At 40.8% G+C, this 23,825-nt stretch overlaps 1 long non-coding RNA gene across 1 annotated transcript; it reads right to left on the bottom strand.

The window, feature by feature from the left end:
- Window positions 1-486: 486 nt before the first annotated feature.
- LOC140727302 (uncharacterized) lies at window positions 487-23,619 on the bottom strand. The gene is made up of 4 exons (XR_012098819.1): window positions 23,530-23,619; window positions 20,928-21,011; window positions 2,372-2,435; window positions 487-763 (listed from the first exon to the last, which is right to left on the bottom strand). It is a non-coding gene; the product is annotated as an uncharacterized lncRNA (long non-coding RNA).
- Window positions 23,620-23,825: the final 206 nt, after the last annotated feature.

Raw genomic sequence — 23,825 nt, 5'->3', positions numbered from 1 at the left:
CACTGACCTCCGTTGATACCCCTGCCCCCCACCCTTACCCCCATCCCTATCTATTATTTTAGTCTGGTTCTCTTTCTCTCTCTTTTTCCCCCCTCACTATAATCTCTCCCCCCAGCCCTACCTTTCTTTCTCTTTTATTTCCCATAATTCTCCACCTTCCCCCTAGCCCATTTCCCTCCAGCCTATCACTTCCCAGCTCTCTACTTTATCCCTCCCCCCACTTCTTATCCCCCCTCGACCATCCCATGTTACTTCACTCCTGATGAAGGGTTTCAGCCCAAAACGTCGTCACTACCTCCTCCCATAGATGCTGTCTGGCCTGCTGAGTTCTGCCAGCATTTTGTGTTTTTTATTTATTTCCAGCATCTGCAGATTCACTCATGTGAGCAATAATTGTCTTTTTAAGTCTTCCACTTCTTTAAGAACTTCAAGCTTTCAAAGATGGTGTCATGTGAATAACAGCTCCCTGGGTGGCAACTTGTGTTGTAAATTCCAGAGGCACAGTATAAACCTTAAAATCCTCTTTGAGGTCCTTGTGTTTCAAACGAATAAAACTGTACACATTGCAATAAACTTCAGTGGACTCTACTTTACGTGGGCAATAAGGATCGTCAAGAATAACAATTATCCAAAGTGACAAAGCCATTGAGGATATTGAAACATTATTGCTTTGAAAGGCAGTCCATTCTGGTTACATTAGACAACTCAATACTTAAAGCAATCCATCACGACCTTTCCATCCATATATGGAACAGGCAGAAATCTGAAAAACATCATTAAAGTAGAGAGAGTGAGCACAAAAGTGCTTAGAATGTTGCTATACATCAAAACAAGTAGTCAATCCTATTGGTAGATACAAAGCCAGATAATTCTGGCAAACTTATATATTGATGTCCCATTTAACAAATTAATTTAAAAAAAATCTACAAAACTAATGCATTGCCAGTAATTGTAAAGAAACTATAATTGGAGATCTGGAAAGATAATTACTCATTACATATTTTCCCTAAAAGAATCTGTCATGGGAATGAAAATTCTGCACATTCCTGGATCTTGTGCCATGGAGTGGTTTGTGTCTGAATAAACAGCTTGAAACATCGTTTGTTTATTCTTTCCACAGATGCTGCCTGACCTGTTGAGTTCTTCCACCATTGTGTATGTGTTACTTTGGATTTTCAGCAACTGCAGAACCTCTTGTGTTTATGATGAAAGATAAGAAGTTTTGGACTGATGCCAGGTAGGGGTAGACAGGATTGTGAGAGAGCTGGACATCAAAGGCCTTAGCAGGGTTTGTTGGCCGGCTGTGGTGGCAGCCTGTGGGAGATTTGCACCTCGTTGCAGGAGATAGGAAGTGGAAATCAGAATCTTGCTCTGATGACAGGGAAGTCAGAGGTTGTGGGATTGGAGAAAGTGGGAAATTGGTGAATTAGGAGAAATAGGAGAATTCAGTGAGGCTGCAGTTTGGGGTGCATGATTAGTTAAAGCAATCTGGGAGTCAAGGAGTCAGAATAATTGATGTGAGGCATTTTCCACTGCAAATTTGATTGCATGCTACAATTTAATTGTAACTCACCTCTCTTCCACTAGACTAGTGGAGTTAAAATCAAGGGCAGAGGTCCCTGGGAATACTTCATTCCATCCATTATAAATGAATTTGATGAAAACACAAATGAGATTTGTGGTAGGAATTTTGCCAATGGCATTTACAAAGTTCCAGGTAGGATTTATTTCTGGTAATAAGTATATAAATCTGACCATGAATTTAAACAAAATATACCACAAATACACTGAGTCATTAAAAAATGATTACTTGACTTTTACTGTTAGTTCTCCAGCACTAACAGATATATACTACAATAACAATTAAAGATTGCTTTTAACAAATTAGATTAACAGTTGAGGGAAGGCAATTCTCAATGCCAAGCTTGAATCCAATGGTGTCACGTTCAATTAACTCCTTTGAAAATTAAGTGGAGAGACATCTTATCGCAAAAGAAAAGGACATTTATTAGAACTGATATAGGGATAGATATTTAAAGTTCCTTCAAAGTGCTGTGGCCTCGTATAATGGGTGGGATGTTAATATAAAAGGCTGATTGCATTTGTCTGAAAGTCATTTCTCAACAATTGGAGCAGAGGCATTAACACAATTATCTTAAAAATGTCAGCACCTTCATGAATATAGCGGAAAGAAGAATTTCAGAGAGAAGAGTTAGACTGATGGGATTGCAGGCCAATGATATGTGAATATAACTTAATGAGAATCTGTGACCAAAGGAGATCATGATTCATAATTTAAATAAAAATATCCACAGTAGTTACATTTGGATATTAGAATGAACATTTGCTTGGAGACTGTATTTGTCCTTACTTGAACTTAACTGCTGTCCCCAGGACAATATAAAAAATATGAAAAAACTGCAGATGCTGGAAATCTGAAATAAAAAGAGAAGTGTTGGAATTAGTAAGCTGATCAGACTGCATCTGTAGAATGAGAAAGACACAGATAACCACTTAAATCTGAGATCTTTCATCAGAACCGAGCTGCCGAGTGTTTCCAGCATTTTCTGTTTCTTTTTATTTTCTGACAATGTCTTCATTCACAGCTCATTTGAATAAACAGAAAGAATAGATAAAATGTCTTCCCAGAAGAAAGCTACATCTAAAAAAAATGCTTTCATCTTTTCTTAAAATATTAACCCCTGGTTTGACTATAACGTCACTTATGCTGCAAAATGTCTTTATCTATGTATGACCTTAGACTGTTCTTGGAACTTAGTGTTGTAAAAATTTCTCATGTCTTTTAACAAATGTCCATAGTACAGTGAACTGAATAATAAAATAATAATGAAGATTAGAAGTACCATTGTCATATTATCGTCCATAGCTTTATAAACTAAATTCTCTACAGCCTGATGAGATTATCCCTATCAGCCTTGGATCTTTCTAAGCTGGTGTCTGTTGCTTATATATACAGACCTATATATTTTCCATTCTAATGAGTTTCAGCACTGCAGTTACCTTTAACAGTAGGCAAGACTTCAGCAAGGCCTCACAATGATTCACAAAGAGGGAGCAAGGCTGCCTGTCTCGGTGCTGAGGATAATTCAAGCAGCATATAGCCTGTTCTAAACTGAATCATCCAATTACAAAGGAGATCTGACGGCAACAACCCAGTCATGCACGGTGCAATCCAACAGGTTTTTGGTTTAGAGGGTCTCACTTATCACTGAGTAATGTGCAAATAAAGGTCACTGCAGGTTATGAATAGGTTATGTTTTTACACACATTCATAAATCATAGGTGTTACCATATCAGAAGATTTGTCCTGTGGCCAGCATGTAAGTGCCATCACAAAGAAGGCATGACAGCATCTCTACTTCCTTAGAACTTTGTGCATACTCATCATGTCATCTAAAACATTGACAAGCTCCTAGAGATACACAGTGGAGAGTATCCTGACTGGTTACATCACAGCCTGGTATGGATACACCAATGCCCGAGAACAGAATGGGCTACAAAAGGTGGTGGATAGAGTCTGGTCCATCACAGGCAAAGCCTTTCGTATCATCTACAAGGAGCGCTGCCACTAGAAAGCAGTATCTGTCATCAAGGACTTCCACTATAAAGCAATTCTTCTCACTGCTGCCATATGATACAGGAGACTTGGGTCCCACAAATCCAGGTTTAGGAACAATTATTACCCTTCAACCATCAAGCTCCTGAACCATTGTAAATAACCTCAACTCCAAGCTGATTCTACAATCTATGCAACACACACAAAATGCTGGTGGAACACAGCAGGGCAGGCAGCATCTATAAGGAGAAGCACTGTCGACATTTCAGGCCGAGACCCTTTGTCAGGACCAACAGAAAGGAAAGATAGTAAGAGATTTGAAAGTAGTGGGGGGAGGGGGAAATGCGAAATGATAGGAGAAGACCAGAGGGAGTGAGATGAAGCTAAGAGCTGGAAAGGTGATTGGCAAAAGTGATACAGAGGAGGGAAAGGATCATGGGACGGGAGGCCTCGGGAGAAAGAAAGGTGGGGGGGAAGCACCAGAGGGAGTTAGAGAACAGGCAGAGTGATGGGCAGAGACAGAAAAAAAAACAACTAAATATGTCAGGAATGGGTTAAGAAGGGGAGGAGGGGCATTAACGGAAATTAGAGAAATCAATGTTCATGCCATCAGGTTGGAGGCTACCCAGCCGGTATATAAGGTGCTGTTCCTCCAACCTGAGCTTGGATTCATTGTGACAGTAGAGGAGGCCATGGATAGACATATCAGAATGGAAATGGGACGTGGAATTAAAATGTGTGGCCACTGGGAGATCCTGCTTTCTCTGGTGGACCGAGCGTAAGTGTTCAGCGAAACAGTCTCCTAGTCTGCATCGGGTCTCACCAATATATAAAAGGACACACCGGGAGCACCGGACGTAGTATACCACACCAGCCGACTCACAGGTTAAGTGTCGCCTCACCTGGAAGGACTGTCTGGGGCCCTGAATGGTGGTGAGGGAGGAAGTGTAAGGGCAGGTGTAGCACTTGTTCCGTTTACAAGGATAAGTGCCAGGAGGGAGATCGGTGGGAAGGGATGGGGGGGGGGACACGAGTGGACAAGGGAGTCGCATAGGGAGCGATCCCTGCAGAAAGCAGAAAGAGGTAGGAAGGGAAAGATGTGCTTGGTAGTGGGATCCCGTTGGAGGTGGCAGAAGTTACGGAGAATTATACGTTGGACCTGGAGGCTGGTGGGGTGGTAGGTAAGGACAAGGGGAACCCTATCCCGAGTGGGGTGGCGGGCGGATGGGGTGAGGGCAGATGTGCGGGAAATGGGAAATCTTAGCTTCATCCCACCCCCTTCTCCTATCATTTCACATTTCCCCCTCCCCCCACTACTTACAAATCTCTTACTATCTTTCCTTTCAGTTAGTCCTGACGAAGGGTCTCAGCCCGAAACGTCGACAGTGCTTCTCCTTATAGATGCTGCCTGGCCTGCTGTGATCCACCAACATTTTGTGTGTGTTGCTTGAACTTACAGCATCTGCAGATTTCCTCGTGTTTGCTCTACAATGTATGCACTCACTTCCAAGGACGCTATTATTTATTTACTAATTTATTATGATTTTTATTATTATTAGACTTTTTTGCATTTGCACAGTTTGTTCTCTTTGGCATATTTGTTGTTTGTCAGCCTTTGTTTGTAAGTTTGCATTGATTATGTTGTATGTTTTTGTTCTACTGTGAATACCTGCAAGAAAATGAACTTCATTGTAGTGCATGATGACATATACATACTTCGGTAATAAATTTACCTTGAACATTGAGATTTGAACTTTGAACTAAGTCTGAAAATATGTCCACACATACACAAAATTACCTGTTATGGTATTCATACCTCTGCACAGTACTTAAGGAGAAGCAAATCATTCTAGAGACACTGCTGAGATGGAGGCAATTGGTCCTGATTTACTTTCAAACTTTTTTAAAGATATTACACGTGAAGATTGAATGTTGTTTTTCCTTTTTCTTCTGAAAGGTCTTTGTAGCATTGTATACTCTCATTGTCATTGTAATGTATGGACCTATTTCTTTTAGAGCAATGACACCCCCCCCCCCCCCACCCTTAGCACTACATATTGATCTGTTGTCTACACATGTGCATTTTTCTTTCTGTCTCTCATTGCAATGTGCATACAGCAGTTAAAGCCATCTCCTGTGTGCGTGCTTTTATTTAATCGATATGTAGTTGTGTACAGACACAATAAATTGATGGTGAGTGTGAAAGCGAATGTCAGAGAATATCGCCAACTGCACCGTCAGTTACGGGACAAAACAGCAAGAGTTAAACAGCATGAAAAGGCCATCACAGACGCTAACAAAGGAACACGTGAGTAACAGTGAAAGGCTCGCTGAATTTAAAGTGAAAATAACGTGGCGATGGCTTTGGTCAGGAAAGCTGAAAAATTTGATTTTGCTAATGAATGTTGGGAGTCGTATATCAAGAGGGTTGACTTGTATTGTAACACAAACAATGTAGAGGAGCAAAAGAAAGCCCCTACACTTCTTAGCTGCATGGGCCCAAGAACGTACAGTCTCTAACGCAACTTAGTAAACCTTGCAAAGCCAGCAAGCAAGACGTTTGATGAAACATTGTTACAATTTTACAAAAGCGCTTGAACTCTGAACCGCTAGCAATAGCTGAGAGATTTAGATTTTATGAAAGGAACCAGTCAAAAGGTGAAAGCATTTCTGAATACTTTAGGGATGGTCTTTCTGAAGCATTAAGTAACAGGCATGCACAGTCAAAGCACTCAAAGAAGGTTACTGTCCGAAAGAGACCTAACCTTAGAATGAGCATGGACCATTGCAATATTGTTAGAGACCGCAGCAAAGGATGCAGCAGAACTACAAAAAAGGTTAGAATGTGAAATACACAATATGTCCCTGAATGGTGGAAAAAGCCAAAGATGCTATTGATGTGGCAAATCCTCCCGTGAAGCAAATGACTGTTAGTTCAAAGAAAATGTCTGCAGAAAGTGTCACAGACAAGATCACATAGAGAGAGTGTGCAGGACAAACAAAAATAACAACTCCAAAAAATTTCAAACACAACACTAAGCAAATGCATAAAGTTACCAAATAAAACAGAATCAGACAACAGAGTCTGACAAAGCTGAACTGCCATGCCTAAACTACATAGTATAACTGGATCACAATAGGTGTGTCCGGTATAAAACTGAAAATGGAGCCGGATGCAGGGTCAGCTTTGTCTTAACTCCAGAGGATGACTACAACAAACTGTTTTCTAAGATACCATAAGAGAAGACCTCAGTGATGCTGAAGACTTACACAGGTGGAAAACTGTCTCCCAAAGGCAAACTGAAGGTAAATGTGATGTATGGAGACCAAACATTGCAGTTAGAGCTTTACGTATTGAAAAGTGGAGGGCCAGCACTTTTCGGAGATAAATGGCTGAGAAAAATCAACCAGACTGGCACTCAATCAAAGTTCTCAGTGTGAAATCAACAGGCAACAGCAGCCTGAATGTTAGCACTAACCAGAGACTGGCACAGCAGCTTAATGTAAGTAATGCTGATGAGAAGGTGCTTGAGAAGGCTATTGGTAAGCTCAAAGTCATGAAGGCCAGAATTGAATTGAATGAAGCAACAACACAAAGATTCCATGAAGTGCATCTAATGCCTTATGCTCTACGTCCTAAAGTGGATACTGAACTTCAGAACTGGGGGCGTCTGGAATTTTCTCCATGATGGAGTGGAATTATTGGGTCACACTCATTGACCTGGTGATTAAGAAAGGAAAGGCCTGAGCAGTTTGCATATGTGGGCATTTCAAAGTGAGCATCAACCCAGTACTGTGTACAGTGCAGTATGCCCTGCCGTGAATAGACAATATTTTTGTATCTTTGACAGGCAGGGAGAGGCTTTCAAAGATTGGCTTGTCACAAGCCTATCTGCAAATGAAGATTGAGGAGTCAAACAAGAAGGTCCTCACAATCCACACTCACAAGGGTCTGCTCCTGTATAATTGTCTCGTCTTTGGCGTTGCATCAGCTCCGGTAACGTGGCAAAGAGCAATGGACCAAGTGATCCAAGATGTCCCAGGAACACAATGTTACCCTGATGACATCATCGCAACTGGCAAGGATGATGAAGAGCACCTCCAGAACATTGGTAAAGTGCTCATCAGGCTGAGTGAGCATGGTCTGCACACAAAGAGAGAATAATGTAAGTTTTTCAAGAATGAAGTCTCATATTGTGGACCTGTGAAGATCATGGCTTACACAAGTCACAAGAGAAGACTGAAGCAGTGCTACAGGCACCTAAACTGTAAAATGTGTCATAACTCAGATCATACTTGGGGCTTGTTATCTACTACCACCGGCTTCTCCCAAGACAGGAGCAAAGTGGGAATGGTCAGAAAGATTTGAAAAAGCATTCAAGGAAACAAGTAATAACATCCAATGAACTGCTCACCCATTATGACCCTTCCCTGCCCATCAGACTGGGGTGAAATGCATCCCCTTATAGCATTGGAGCCATTCTGTCACCCAGTATGAAAGATGGATCTAAATGCCTGATTGCATTTGCTTCATGATCACTGACAAGCACAGAACACAGCCACTAGTATGAGGAATAAAGAAGTTCCACCACTTCCTCTACAGTCAAAATTTTATGCTAGTGACAGATCACTAGCCCCTGGTGTCCATTTCCAACCCCAGGAAGGGAACTTCAGTATTGATTGCTACCTGATTACAATGTTGTGCTCTATTGCTTGGAGCCCACTTTTATGACATAGAGTTCAAGGATACCAAACAATATGGCAATTCTGATGGCTTGTCAACTGAAGAAGAAAATTCTTCATACTGTGACCCAACAGAAGTGTTCCACACTACATTGGTGGACCAGCTGCTGGTAACAAATTCCGAAGTACAAAGGGAAACCAGGAAGAACCTGACTGTCAAAAGTCTATGAAATCACCTTGCAAGGATGGTCAGCTCAAGCTAACGCTTTGTTTCCAAGTTCTCAGTGAGATAAGACCAGCTGCTGGTATGTTAAAAACACTGATCTGTGGATCTCTCTAAACTGTGCACCAAAGTGTTAGAAAATCTGCATGAAGGACAGCTCGGTACAGTAAAGATGAAGAGTCTTGCCTGGAGCTATGCGTGGTGGCCGGGAGTAGATAAACGGGTTGAAAACTTGGCTAAGATCTGTTTGGGATTCCAAAAAATTCAAAATACATCCCCACAGGTACCATTACACACATGGGAGTGGCTGTCTTCACCAAGGCAAAGAGTACATATTGACTTTACAGAGCCATCCATCGACTCCATGTTTCTGATTGCTGTGGATGCTCATTTGAAGTAGCCAGAGTTTATACCAATGAAGTCAACCACATCAGCAAAGACTGTTACTACTCTGAGGACTATCTTCACTAGAAATGACTTACCAGAACAAATTGTGAGTGACAACGGACCACAATACACGTCAGAAGATTTCCAACTGTTTGAGAATGAAAATGGCATCGGACATTTCAAGTCAGCTCCTCACCACCCAGCAATGAATGGGATAGCCGAAAGGTTTATCCAAACCTTCAAGAAGTCCATTGAAGTGATGGACAAGGAGGATATTTCTCGACAGACAGGTGGGCAACTTCCTTTTTGCGTATCGGAACTTTGTTCATGTGACAGCAAATCAAATACTTGCAATGCTCTTCATGAGCAGGAACCTGAGATCTCACATAAACCTCCTGAAACCAGATATATGGAGGGAAGTGTAGAATAACCAGTTCAGCCAATTGCCAAGTGAAGCAGCAAGGAGCTTTGAGATTGGACAAGATGTCCTAGCGCATCATTACAGAGAAGACACCTGGCAAAATAGCTACAAATATTGATGTAGCTGATGTACACAGTGGATGTTGGAGATCAGACGTGGAGACATCATGTGGACCAGATAATGGATGCTCAACCAAAGAACACACCTGAGTCGACTATATCCAATAGAATGGACACATTACAGCCACCAGACTTACCACTCAGTGATGACCATGTCACTAACAGCAACGTGACACCAATGAGAATGTTGTCTTTGACAACACACCTGCCAAACCTGGTGCCACTCCACAGGTCCAAGGGCACAATCCTGAAAGAAACACAACACCACCCAAAAGACTGAATCTTTAGAACTGGAATGTTTGTTATGGACTGTTATTGTGAAAGCATGTTTATTTGGAATATGAGTTTATGAAAGGGAAATTGAATGTTTTATACATATAGTTTTATGTTGCATTAATCTAAAGGGGGAGGAAGTGTAATGTACAGATCTATTTCTTTTAGAGCAACGACTCCTCCCCCCACCACTACATATTGATCTGTTGTCTGCGCATGCACTGTTGTCCACACATGCGCAATCATCTTCCTCTCTGTCTCATTGCAATGTGAATACAATGGTTAAAGCCTTCTCCTGCACACATGCTTCTTTTTCATTGATATGGAGTTGTGCACCAACACAATATTCATCCACACAGGCTTGGTTATCATCTGCCAAATCACCAGCAGTTTATAACATCTCAGTTATCAAACAACTGCTTTGTAATGTTGGCGGCCTGCATTGGGGCCCTTTGTGTGCACAAGGCTGGGCACTACATTCTTTATGACGGTAATGACTATTAAAAACTGGAACTTAACACTGCCAATTTTCAATGTTGCTCTTCCCTTGTCAGATCAATCAATTATATCCATTTCAATTTCTATTGTGACGATTTTCCATACCATAGATGTACTACCATCACATGGATCTTTTATGCATGGGGGGGGGCATGATAATGATAAAGATACTTTAAGGAATTATACAGCACAGCATTTGTATGGAATCACAAACACTGCTTTCCAGTAAGGCATTCTAAAGATGACTGGTGTTCGTGGGAGGCTTGAATTGTATTCTCATTGCCTGATGATCAAAGGAAATTAGTTCTCCTGCTCATAGGAGCAAAGCATGTACACATGCCAGTCTTATAAAGTTCTGCAAGCTTATTTAAATATACAAGGGTCCTTAAATCAGACATTAATAACTTGAGGATGGCTGGCAGCTAAAACAAAAGTGCAAGGAAGGAAAAGGCAAAAGCTTGTGTGTGCATCTTTCTTTTTTATTTCATAGTACATGCTTCAGTTATTGTTATCGTTGTATGTATAACAGAATATTATTAACTGCACTATTTTAACATAATTACATTAAACAACTGTCCCACATAATGAATAAGTAGCACTTCATGGCATAGACCGCATTTTATCAGCCAGGGCACTGCTCAAATTAAACTGCTTAGTCATTAACCAGGAAAAGGCATACAATTTAATACCTCTGTCTGTTGTCTGAAGGACAGAAGTTTCAATGCATGCAATTCTATTCATTTGTTATTTGTTGGAAGCTCCATTCGCAAGGTGAGCATTTATTGTCCATCCCTAATTGCCCTTGAGAAGGTAACGGTAACCTGCTTTGTTGAACTGCTGCAGGCTTAATGTTGAAGATGCTCCATAGAAGTGACCTGCCAAATTTAAATCAGCAAATTGGAGCAAAGGTGATTGAATTCTAGTTTTGAAAGGAACTTAACATATACCAGTTAACTTTCTTCATCTAATTAGGGAAGCCAGTGAGTCTGAAAGCTTCTATCAAAGAAGACTTTGTGACTTGCACTGGTGCATCTTGTGCATGATATACCCTGCAGTTGTGTTGTCCTAGTGGAGGGTAAAATGAATCTTTCACTGCAGTTCTGGCGAACGGCGATAGCAGATGTTCCATCTTCTGCCTGCCTTGAGAATGCAAGCATTATCTGAGTCTCCTGCACCCACTGGCTGTTTAATATATATCTCACTATTCACTCCTGGTTGTGGGAGACTGCAGTGTATAGGTCGAGTCCATTGATTAAAGTCCCCAGCCTATAGTGTTAGTTCCTTTCGTGTTTTTTTCAAGTATTTTTCAACATGGAGAAGAATGAATCAATGGTGAGGGAGGGTAAAGGATGATAATCAGAAGGAGGCTATCTTGCCTGTACATGAAATTTAATTCAACATGCAGTCATGTTAAAAAGACCCAGGACAGATTTCCTCTGATTATATGTCATGGTGTATTACTGCTGCAGGGTTTCTTCTATCACGAGGATTCTCCAATGTATCTGTAGGCCACTCTTCCCAATTTAAGTTCAATTGCCTGAATGTTCAGGGAGAATAATTCTGTACTGTCTGGATCTAGTGCCCTATTCCATGATGGGTATTCCATCTACTTATATGGTAAAAAGGTTTTGATGTAGTATTTTGGTGCAGCAATTTCATACAACTAGCATGTCAACTACATTACATTGAGTCTGGAGTTACATATGGGACAAACCAAGTTATTACAGTGGATGAGAGTTTTTACAAAATATATTTTCACATTTACTACAATAATACAAATGTGTTATTGCAGCTATTTAAAATTCCCAGCAAGAATGATTGGATCTGATGATGCTTCTCTGGATACTTTTCACATGAAACACATTGGAGCCATATCATCTTAGTACAGGATGACCAGTCTAATAAATTAACTGGCATACCACCATCCCCTTAATAAAGTATTATCTCAGAATGTATTTTCTGATTGCCGCACTACATTTAACTTGCTTCTAAGGAGAACCTGCATATTATTCCTTTTATCCAGTTTTCAAAGCACCCAATCCGAATTTAAGACCCAATGAAGCTTTCAGGGCATTAAAAAGAAACTGAGTTTGACATTGAATTTTCATCAATATAAGAATGCCAGAAACACTCTGCAGGCCAGGGAGCATCATTCCACAGATGTCACGTCACCCATGTGTCAAGTGTTTGCAGCATTGTCTATTTTTATTTCAGATTTCCAGTGTCTGCAGGTATTTTTTTTAATTTATCTTCTGAATGTTATTAAACTGCTTAAAGAATTACAATAATGAATAACTGACATTCAGATTACATGGCAGAAGTTCTCTTGTTACTTCAGGCAATGCATCATGTAAGTTTTAAACATGCTGCAGAAATTTACACAGTAAGTTAATTTTAACATCTGAGCAATTTACCTTGCCCTGCATCACTAGAATTTCTATTCATGTATGAGAAGCATTTGTCAAACATAATAATCTCATTGAGGCAGGGTCTTGACCTAAAACATCACCTACTGTCAGGCGTACACGTGCAGACTCCTCCCTGTCTCTATCCAGCTAATAGGGGCCAACTTTCTAACTCATTACCTGCAGCCCATTTAAACCCATTTCTCATCCACAGTCCTTGTTCACCGATTGAGCCAGATACTCTTCACCTTCAGCTATTTTGTTGCCTGATGTGTTAGGTATTTGTTCTTTCTTGTCTTGTGGCCCCTAATGGTTTATTATTTTTGCAGTCTAGTATCATTCATTGCTGAATCATCTCTGCTGCTTCATGTTTGGGTCAAGCCTCCTCTACATTTCCTGACACTTTGTCCTTTCCAAGGATGTTGCCTGTTCCAATAAGATAGTAATGCTGTCTTCCAGCATTTTGTCTTTTTGTTCTCGTATCCCCATCTTCTGCACCCTTTTCCCTGCCAAAAGTATTAAATACTACATTACATTTAGGAGCTCATCTATAAGTGTTATCTCTTTCTTTCTTTCTTTACTTTCTTTACTTAACTTTCTTTCTGAATTACAAACTCTTGTTTTCTATTCAAGCTGAATATTTCTACATACTTACATAGAGTCATAGAACACTGCAGCACCGAAACAGGCCCTTTGGCCCATCTAGTCTATGCTGAAACAAAAGTCTATCCAGTTCCATCGACCTGCACATGGATCATAGACCTCCATTCCTCATCCATCCCTGCACCTATCCAAATCATTCCACACTCTCACAACCCTCTGAGGGAAGAATTTTCCCCTCCTGTTCCTCTTAAACATTTCACATTTCACCCTTAACATATAGTTGTACCCAACCTCAGTGGAAACTGCAAAAACACATAAAATGTTGGTGCAACTGAGCAGGCAAGGCAGCAATTATAGAAGAGAGTAAACAGTTGACACTTCTTACTCTGATTCTTCCCTTCCTTTCCAGACCTGAAGAAGGGTCTCAGCCCGAAACGCCAACATTTTTCCATAGATGCTGCCTGTCCTGCTGAGTTCCTCCAGCATGTTGTGTGTATTATTTTGGATCTCCAGCATCTGCAGATATTCTTGTCTCAGTGGAAAAAGCCTGCTTGCATTTACCCTATCTAGACCCCTCATAATTTTGAATACCAAGTCTCCTGTAAATCTTTTTAAGTTCTCAGGAATGAAGTCCTAATGTATCAAACCTTTTCTTATAACCAATGTCCTCATGCCCCAGCAATATCTTTGTAAATTTTCTGTGCACTCTTTCTATTTGTTTACATCATTCCTGTGGGTAGGTGACCAAAAATGCACACAATACAGTTCTCCAAATTAGGCATCAGCAATATCTTATACAATTTCAACAAAACATCCCATCTCTTGTACTCAATACATTGACTTATGAAGGTCAATGTGCCAAAAGCTTTCTTGATGACCCTATGTACCTATGACACCACCTTCAAGGAATTATGGATCAGCTTTTCCAGATGCCTCTGTTCTACCACACTCCACAGTGCCCTATCACTCACTGTGTAAGACCTACGCTGGTTGGTCCACCCAAATTGGAACACCGCACACCTGTCTGCATTAAATTCCAACTAACATCTTTCAGCCCATTTTTCTAGCTGGTCCAGATCTTGCTGAGCTTTGATAGTCTTCCTCACTATCTACTACATCCCAATTTTGGTGTCACCTGCAAATTTGATGATCCGGTTTACCACATTATCATTCAGGTTGTTGATATAGATGACAAATAACAATAGACCCAACATCGATTTCCTGCGACACACTATTAATCAGAGGCCTTCAGTCAGAAAGGCAATCATCTACAACCATTGTCTAGCTTTTTCCACAAAACCAATACTTAATCCAATGTACTAACTCATCTTGAATGCCAAGTGGCTGAACGTTCTTAACCAATCTCCCATGTGGGACCTTGTCAAATGCCTTGCTAAAGTCCATGTAGACAATATCCACTGCCTTGCCTTCATCAGCTTTCTTGGTAACTTCCTTAAAAACTCTATAAGATTGATTAGACACAAATGACCATGCACAAAGTCGAGTTGACTATCCCTAATCAGTCCTTGTCTATCCATGATGCACCATCAATAACTCACTCTGAGACGTAAAAGCGAGGTATCGGCTTTTATTGACTGGAAGAAGGAACAAGCAGTGAGTGACCACCATACTACATCCTGGAGACTGAGAGGCCGGGCTCAGACCTCCATCACCTTTATACAGGGGTCTGTGGGAGGAGCCACAGGAGCAGTCATCAGGGGGTGTGTCAAGACAGGTATATGTAGTTCACCACAATCCAAATAGTTAAACACTCAGATCCTGCTTAATGCTGATGATGGAGCACTAACGGACATGTGTGCCTGATATTTAAAAATTCAAACCTGAAATAGATGATATTTTATGTGCACACAATAATCCGTGAAGTAACAAACATGCAAATAGGCCTAACCTATACATCAGTGGAGCAGTAACACATCGCAGCAGCAATGGAAGGAAGCTGGTGGTGGTTACATCTTAGAGGAGGAACTACGCTGAGCCTTCCTCTAACTTTGACTGCTTCTTCAAGTTGGCGTCGAGATTTGACTGCCTTTTCTTAAGTTTCCTCTCTTGAAGCATTTCTCGGTAGCAGGAAATCATGTCAGGAACACCTCTCTTTGCCGTATTGCTTTGCTCCTAGTCAGGGTCATTATCGATGAACTGTTTAATGAGTTGTGCGATTGTGGTGATGTCAATGCTGAGGAATTTTGTGGTGAGGTTTCTTGTTGGAGTTTCCTCTTCTCCAACCATGTCTTCAGATTAACCCAGGATGTGTTGCCTTGCCAATTCTCAAAGCTCCTCATTATTAATGCTCTCACCATGAGAATACAGTAACACTTCAACATCATCATCATTAACCTCATCTAATCCCACTTCGTTGGCCAATTCAACAATGTTTTGGGTGACTGGTTCTGCCTGAAATACTAGGATGCCGTTGCATGCTTCTGGCCATAGCTTCTTCCACACTCTGTTTATGGAGTTTGAGGTTACTTAATCCCAGGCTGCTCTGATATTGTCTACAGCTTTCATGATGTTGCAGATTTTCCAAAATTGCTTGATGGTTTGTTTGTCTTGACCGTTTGCTTCCTCTACAAGTTGTTTGTATGTGCGACAAAGATAGTAGACTTTAAAATTCCCTATTACTTCTTGGTCCATTGGTTGGAGTAATGAAGTGGTGTTGGGTGGAAGGTAAACCAGTTCTACAGGAATGCAGGTCCAAAGCGTGTCAGGATTCTCAGGGTGACCTGGGGCATTATCAAGTACCAACAATACTTTAGGTTGAATGTCATGCTCCTCACAATACAGCTTCACTGCTGGACAAAAATGTAGGAAACAAACCAATTTTGGAAAACATCGTCACCCAGGATTTCTTGATTGATTTCCAAATCACTGGTAGTCTTGACTTTAAAATGCCTTTCAATGATCGTGGTGTTTCAGAATGGTACATAATCATAGGCTTTAACTTAAAGTCAGCTTTAGCATTACCTCCTAGCAAGAGAGTTAATTGGTCATTTGCAGCCTTGAACCCAGATGCACGTTTCTCTTCTGAGGAGATGAAAATTCTTTTCCAAAATAGGCCCCCTTCATCCACATTTAAGACAAGTCTGGGAGGATCATTGCACTTCATCTATCAAACCAACCTCTGTCGGCTGTGAAGGTCACCAACATATCTTCTTCTTCTTGAAAATGATTGAAGATGCTTCTTGGCTTTTCCATTATTATCAGCTGGCTTAGGGGCATGTTTCACTCCGTTTGGTCATCCACCATACATTTAGTCTATTTTCCATTGTTTCAAGCAAATGACTCCTTGAACGAGTCACCTTCATTGATGGTAACTTTGAGGTCATTATTGGCAAAGCTTCTATCTTGTCTGTAATATTTATAATTGTTCTGATTGTCAATGTAGCCAATGTCAAAGAGGAATCAACATCTACCTGACACTCACCAGCTTCCCTTGCAGTTTCACATCCATGCTAATGCTTTTCCTAGACATCTTAAATAGACTACCCTCACTAGAAATCTCAGAATGTTTTTCAGACATTATGGGTGAAAAAAAAAATGGAATAAATTGGCCAGGGAGCAAGAACGTTTACACACGCGGGGGAGGCAGAGCGTGAACGTGATTGTCTGTGAGTGGCTCAGAGTTGGCTGATTGAATGTTTACTATAGTGGTAGCTATTCTTGAGAAGTTTTATGTATTGGTTGTAATGAATTTTTGTTATTTGTAAAAATTTCTATAAAAAATTGAATAACCATGTTGGAATGAATCAGCACTATGCAGGGTCTGAGTGTATATCTGGTCTCTTAGAATACCTTCCAATAACTTTATCACTACTGATGTCATGTTCACCAGCCTATAATTTCCTGGTTTATTCAGAGCCTTTTTTAAACAACTGAACAACATCAGCTATCCTTCAATCCTCCATATCCTTCTATCCTTTTACCTTACCCATGGCTAAGGCTGTTTTAAACATCTCTGCCAGGCCCCCTTAACTTTCTGCACTAACCTCCCAAATGGTCCGTGGGAACGTATTGTCAGGCCCTGAGCACTTATCCACTCTAATTTGCCTCAAGGCAGCAAAGTTCTCCTGCTCTGTAATCTTTTAAGGTCCATGACCTCACTGCTGCATTTCCTGTTATCTAGAGACTTTGTGTCTGTCTCCCAAGTAAATAGAGATGCAAAAAAAATCAGTTTTAAATCTCCCCTGTCTCTTTCAGCTCCATGCATAGATTACCGATTTGATCTTTCAGAGGGCCAATTTTGTCCTTTGCTATCTTTTTGTTCTTAATATATTTGTGGATCTCCTTCAACTTCTCTGCTAGAGCCATCTCATTTCTTCTTTAAGCCCTCCTGATCTCCTTCTTAAGTGTTCTCTTTTATTTCTTATACACGTCAAGTACTTCATTTTTTTTTACTGTCTGCATATTCCTCCTAAAAACCTTCTTCAACATCTCTCAAAAACTAAGATACCATAAACCTGTTATCCTTGCCTTTTATTCTGACAGGAACTCTGTACTCTCAAAATTTCACTTTTGAAGTCTCCCACTTACTAAGTACACCTTTGCCAGAAAACAACCTATCCCAGTCCACACTTGTCAGATCCTTTCTGATAACATCAAAATTGGCCTTTCTCCAATTTAGAACCTCAACCCAAGGACCAGAACTATCCTTTTCTATGAATATTTTGAAACTAATGGCATTATGATCACTAGATGCAAAGTACTCCCCTATGCAAATTTCTGTCTTCTGCCCTGTCTCATTCCCTAATAGGAGATTTAGTGTAACACTCCCTCAATTTGTGACTTCTATTTACTGATTAAGGAAACTTTCCTGAACACAGTTGACAAAGTCTTTCCTATCCAGCCCTTTTACAGTATGGGAGTCCTAGTGAATATTTGGAAAGTTAAAATCACTTACTTTAACAACCTTATGTTTCTTGCAACAGTCTGCGATTTCTCTACAGATTTATTCCTCTAAATCCCATTGACGGTTGAGTGGTTGATAATATAATCCCATTAATGTGCTCAAACCCTTATTATTCCTCAGTGCAGTTCCACCCATAAATTGTCACTAGACAAACTCCAGTCTATCCTGACTAAGCACTACCATTACATCTTCCCTAGCTAGTAATGCCACCCATCCCCCTTTAATCTCTCCCATTCTATCACAGAACCCTGGAACATTGAGCAGCTAATCCTGTCCCTCCTGCAACCAAGTGTCTCTAATGGCTACAATGCCATAATTCCACCTGCTGATCCATGCCCTAAGCTCATCCAGCTTTCCTACAATACTCCTTGCATTGATATATACACAACTCAGAAGATTAGTCCCATCACACTCGACCTTTTGATTCCTGGCTTTATATGAAGGTTCTTGTTCCCATCCCCCTGCAACTCTAGCTTAAACCTCACCTGTGCAGCATTAGCAAATCTTCCCACTAGGATATTAGTCCTCCTTCAGTTTAGGTGCAAACCGTCATTTCTATACAGATCAAGCCTTCGCTGGAAGAGAGCCCAATGATCCTAAAATCTGAAGCCCTTCCTCTTGCACCATCTCCTTTCTGGGTCCACCAGCATGTGGCATGGGTAGTAATCCTGAAATCACAACTCTGGAGGTCCTGTCGTTTACTTAGCACCTAATTCCCTGAACTCACTTTGCAGGACCTTGTTACCCATCCTACCAATTTCATTGGTATCGATGTGGACCACAACCTTTGGCTGCTTACTCTCCCACTTAAGAATGCTGTGGACTTGATCTGAGATGTCCCTCACCCTGGCAACCGGAAGGTATAAAGTATGCAATAATCTTGTTCCTGCCCACATAACCTCCTTAGTAAATAACTAATCCTCTGTCACTTGAGCTCGCCTCTTCTTCCCCCTTTCCTTCTGAGCCACAGAGCCAGACTCAGTGCCAGAGACCTGATCAGTGTGGTTTCCTCTGCTAGGTCATCGCAACGTCCCGCCCCCCCCCCAGCACTATCCAAGGCAGTATACCTTTTACTGAGGGGAACGGCCACAGGGGTGCTCTACACTGGCTGCCTATCCCCTTTCTCCCTCCTGAAGGTCACCTAGTTACCTATGTCCTGCGCCTTGAGTGTAACTACCTCCCTGTCTGTCCTGTCGATCAACTCCTCAGCCTCTTGAATGTTTTGGTGATGATCCAGTTCCAGCTCCAATTCCTTAACACGGTCTGTTAGAAGCTGCAGCAGGAGGAATTTCTTGCAAGTGTAGTCGTCAGGGACACTGGAGGTCGCCCTGGCTTTCCACATCCCACGAGTGGAGCACTGCAGCATTCTGTCTGGCATCTCCACTGCTCTAAATGTGCAATAAGACAGAAATAAAGAACAAATAATGGAAAAAAGTATACCTATGTCTTTCACCTCTCCTCGCTGAAGCCTCCATGAGCCAAAGCCTCAACTCGCCATTCCAATACTAGCCACTCACACAATGGCCACTCCACTTAAAACTTTTTATTGGTCATTGCTCAGTGTCTAATTATGCGCAATCTAGTGTCTCCTCAAGAACTGTGACACAAAAGTTGTATCAACTGCCCCAGCTCGCTTCTTTTAAACTCTCCCTCTGCGCAATCCAGCATCTCCTCGGGACTGCATTGCGTAAAATGTCAAAACATCAGTTTATTTTCGGCACAGTTCAGCCAAAGTCAGTCAAACCAGCACAGAAGATTGGGGAATGTTGAGCTTAAGTTGCAAAAAAGCAAAACAAATTTCCATGATCTTTTGTGATCACCTAGCAAGTATTGTGCAAAACTCTATCTCTTCTCATCAATTGACCACTCTCTGAAACTGCCAATGTGCCCACTTGCAGTTTGACTAGGGCCAAAAATTTATGCAACAGTACATTTAATAAAAAGGTTTCAAGTATCAAAAAATATTATCTACAAGAAATAAATGATAACACTTCACCCACTAAATAGATGTAAGTAGATTTTCTTCAAATTATTTTCACTTTTTGACATAAAAATGTTTAACTTCTAAAAATGATTACTTTCTCTGATTAACTCAGTTTGAGTTTATTAAATTGCACCATCAGTCAATTAATGCAAATGAAAGAAAATGCCATCTAAAACTCTGCCCATTTATGTTGGTTCATGCATGATTTTACATTTGCAATTATTCAGAAAGGTTTGAGCATTATCTTGAACCATAAAATCAATTTTGAATACAATTTGTGTCTGAATTGCTAATTGTGACCAAGGCAGCAACACATTCCCTAATGTTCTTTCGTAGAGAATCATAGTACTGTTTCTGCAAATATGGCACAGCTGGTCAGTGCATAAAATCGCAGTTACGAAAGCAAATAAAGTAGCTTTGGAATGTATTGTTTACCGAAGTTTCATTTCATAAGAAATTGACATAACACTAACAGCAGATTTAATTGGTATGTGGGAAACAAAAATACAGTACTCAAAATCCTTTATGGCAATGAGGTCAACAAGGCACATTAACATTTAGGGTAAAGATTATTTAAAAGGATAAATGCAAGGGGAAAGTTCATCCTTGTCTGTCAATTAAATCTAACATCAGCAGACTTACAACATGGGTACCCAAACACAGCAGCTGAGGTCTTACAAATATTGGCCACTAGAAACAGAAGACAGATTTTCAATAGTGAGTAGCGCCACTGACCGACAGTCTCAGCAACACCAGGGGTGCTGGCTGAGTGCAATTTGTATGCTCTGTCTGTGACAGCACATGCTTTCCCCACTTGCCCCAGTTTTCACCTGCATCCTGAAGACGTGTGGATGAGTAGATTAGCCTCTGTAAATTGCACCAGTTCGTGGCTGAGTGGTTGTGTCCAGCTGGAACTTAATAGGATGTGGGGAGAATAAACAAATAGGATTAGTGTTAGATTGATAAAGTTAGTATTTCTGTGTTCTATGACTCTATGAAAATGAAAGGTTTTCCAAGGATAGTAAAAGAGCTGCTAGAATCTGTTATTAACCATAAATCATCATAAATTGTGTAATCAATATTAGGACCAAAGTTCATATCAACTGGTCAACAACGTTATAGTGGACAATATACTTTGTTTATTTTGTGCCATCTGTTGTAAGGACACCTGCAGCAAGTCCATGTCTAAAATGGTATCGAATGCTTGACAAGTTCTATCTCATTCTATTCTTTTACTCTTCACTTGTTTTCAGAAGTTTGCTCATATCAGCAGAATGAATCTGTTCTTTTTTCAGAAAAAGTTATTAATCAATAAGATGCTGATAGTGCTGGCAGGACACTTACTGCCATGCTTAATTGCCCTTGAGAAGGTAGTGGTGATGCACCTTCTTGAAATGCTGCAGTCGTTCACATGAAAGCACTTCCACATTTGTTACTGAAGAGTTCCAAGATTTACTGCAATGATGGATTTCTCACATACTTATAATGAAGTGTGATTTGAAGGGAAACTTTCAAGTGGTGCTACCTGCTGTGCATGTCTTTCTTAGGTTAAATATTATAGGTTTGAATGATGCTGAAACAGTAACAGAGGTAGAGTTTGCAATTAATTTTACTGACTGCATGCTCTCCAGCCATGATGCATGTAAGATTAAAATATTCTTCGCAATAGGGCAGGTGCCAGAGGTTTGGAGGATAGCTAATGTTGTTTAAGAAAGGCTCTAATAATAAGTCAAGAATTGATAGGCTGTTGACCTTGACATCAGTAGTGGGTAAGTTATTGGAAGTTCTTTTAAGGAACCAGATATTTAAGTATTTGGATAGACGGAGACTGATTAGGGATAGTCAACATGGTAGGTTGTGTCTAACCAATCCTATAGAGATTTTTTGAGGAAGTTAGCAGGAAAGTCGTTGAAAGCAGGGCAATGAATGCTGCCTACATGGACTTTAGCAGGACTTTTGACAAGGTCCTGCATTGGAAGTTGGTCAAAAAAGTTTTGTTGGCTGGCATTCAGGATGAGGTAGTAAATTGGTTTTGTGGAGAAGTGAAAGAAAGGTAGTAGATGGTTTCCTCTCTGACTGGAGGCCTGTGACGAGTGGTGGGTTGCAGGGATCAGTACTCAGTCAGTTGTTGTTTATCATCTATATCAACAATTTGGGCAATAATGTAGTAAACTGGAACAGCAAATTTGCAGATGACACCAAGATCACGGGTGTAGTGAACAGTAAGGAAAGGTATTAAATCTTGCAGCGGGATATGGACCAGCTGGAGAAATGGTCTGAAAAATGGCAAATGGAATTTAATGCAGCTAAGTGTGAGATGTTGTAATTTGGGAGGGCCTACCAGGGTAGGTCTTACACAGTGATAGTAGGGCATTGACGAGTGTGGTAGAACAAAGGGATCTGGGGATACAGATCCATTATTCCTTGAAAGTGGCAGCACAGATAGAGAGGGTCGTAAGAAAGCTTTTGGCAAATTGGCCTTCACAAAACAAAGTATTGAGCACAGGGGATGGGATATTACATTGCAGTTGTATAAGACATTAGTAAGGCCTAGTTTGGAGTATTGTGTGCAGTTTTGGTCACCTACCCACAGGAAAGATATAGGGTGCCCCAGTAACATAGTGGTTAGCACGACACTATTACAGCTCAGGCCATCGGAGTTCGGGTTTCAGTTCTGGCACTATCTGCAAGGAGCTTCTGTACATCTTCCCTGTGAAACATATTGGTTTTCCCCAGATACTCTGATTTCCTCACACAGTCCAAATACACACTGGGTTAATTAATTAGTCATAGTAAATTGTTCTGTGATTAGGTTAAGGTTAATTGGGGCTGTCAGGAGTTGCTGGTGAGGTGTGGCTCATTGAGCCCGATGGGCCTATTCCATCTGGATCAAGAAATAGATAAATTAAACTGAAAGTGCAGAGAAAATTTACAAGGACGTTATGAGGACTTGAGGACCTGAGTTGTAGGGAAAGGTTGAATAAATTCAGACTTTATTCCCTAGAGTGTTGGAGAACATGGAGAGATTTGATACAAAGGTATAAGGGGTTTTCATAGGACATAGGGCAAATGTAAGAGGGCTTTTTCCACAGAGTTTGGGTGAACCTAAAACGAGAGGTCATGGATTAGAGTGATAGCTTAAAAGTTTAAGAGAAACATGAGGAAAAACTTCCTTCACCCAGAGGGTGGTGGAAGAGTGAAATAAGCTGCTGGTTTAAGAGTGGATGTGGGATTTTCTTCAACTTTTACGAGAAATTTGGATAGCATATGGATGGAAGGGCTTTGGAGGGCTATGGTCCAGGAGCGGGTTGATAGGATTAGGCAGATTAATAGTTCGGTATGGACCAGATAGGAGCTCTAGTGTTCTGTGATTCTATGACTGTAAGATGAAGTAAGTCAATATTTAGTGCAATAGCTGGGTTCCAATCAGACCTGTTACTTGGCCTTGATTGATGCAGGTGCTGCACTCATCCAAGCACATAGTTCACAGTCCTTTGAAAAGAGAAAAACTGCCAGGAATCTGAAATAAAAACAGAACATGCAGAAGGTCAGGCACATCGCTATTGAGAGAGACATAGAGATAATGTTTTAGGATAACAACCTTCCCTGGGGCTAGGAAAAGTTAGAAATCAAACATGTTTTAAGCTGCAGAGAAGAGGAAGTATCAGTGCTTGGCCCTAACGGGTTGCTATCTATGAAGACGATTTGATAAAGAGAAATAAATGTTA

Source organism: Hemitrygon akajei, chromosome 5 (genome assembly GCF_048418815.1).
Source record: "Hemitrygon akajei chromosome 5, sHemAka1.3, whole genome shotgun sequence".
Classification (NCBI taxonomy): Eukaryota; Metazoa; Chordata; class Chondrichthyes; order Myliobatiformes; family Dasyatidae; genus Hemitrygon; species Hemitrygon akajei.
This window is presented reverse-complemented; position numbering and strand designations above follow the sequence as displayed.